This window comes from Bison bison, unplaced genomic scaffold (assembly GCF_000754665.1).
Source record: "Bison bison bison isolate TAMUID 2011002044 unplaced genomic scaffold, Bison_UMD1.0 scf7180017864375, whole genome shotgun sequence".
NCBI lineage: Eukaryota > Metazoa > Chordata > Mammalia > Artiodactyla > Bovidae > Bison > Bison bison.
The window spans coordinates 6,284,774-6,285,138 of NW_011494947.1; the positions used below are offsets into that span (position 1 = coordinate 6,284,774).

The following is a 365-nucleotide window of genomic DNA, read 5'->3' on the forward strand; positions in this document are numbered from 1 at the left end:
TGCGACCCCATAGATGGCAGCCCACCAGGCTGCCCCGTCCCTGGGATTCTCCAGGCAAGAACACTGGAGTGGGTTGCCATTTCCCTCTCCAATGCATGAAAGTGAAAAGTGAAAGTGAAGTCACTCAGTCGTGTCTGACTCTTAGCGACCCTATGGCAGACAAATATTTTCTTAACAAATTTCAAGCTCTGAGCCAGCATCATACTTACTGATGCCACACCAAAAAGCACACCTCTTGAAGCCTGAAGCAAAAGAAGCCACTGTCTCGTTTCCCTTCCATTTTTCTGGAAGTGTTACCCAAAGCTAACACTTATATATTGCAGGGAAAGAGATGGCAAAAGAAAAAGTAGTTTCTGACAGATAAT

General features: G+C 45.5%; 1 protein-coding gene across 1 annotated transcript in view; it reads left to right on the forward strand.

Annotated features, from left to right (window-relative positions):
* The window catches only part of AKAP14 (A kinase (PRKA) anchor protein 14), a 15,018-nt gene that overhangs the window by 2,229 nt on the left and 12,424 nt on the right, over positions 1-365 (forward strand). The gene's annotated exons all lie outside the window — the stretch shown is intronic.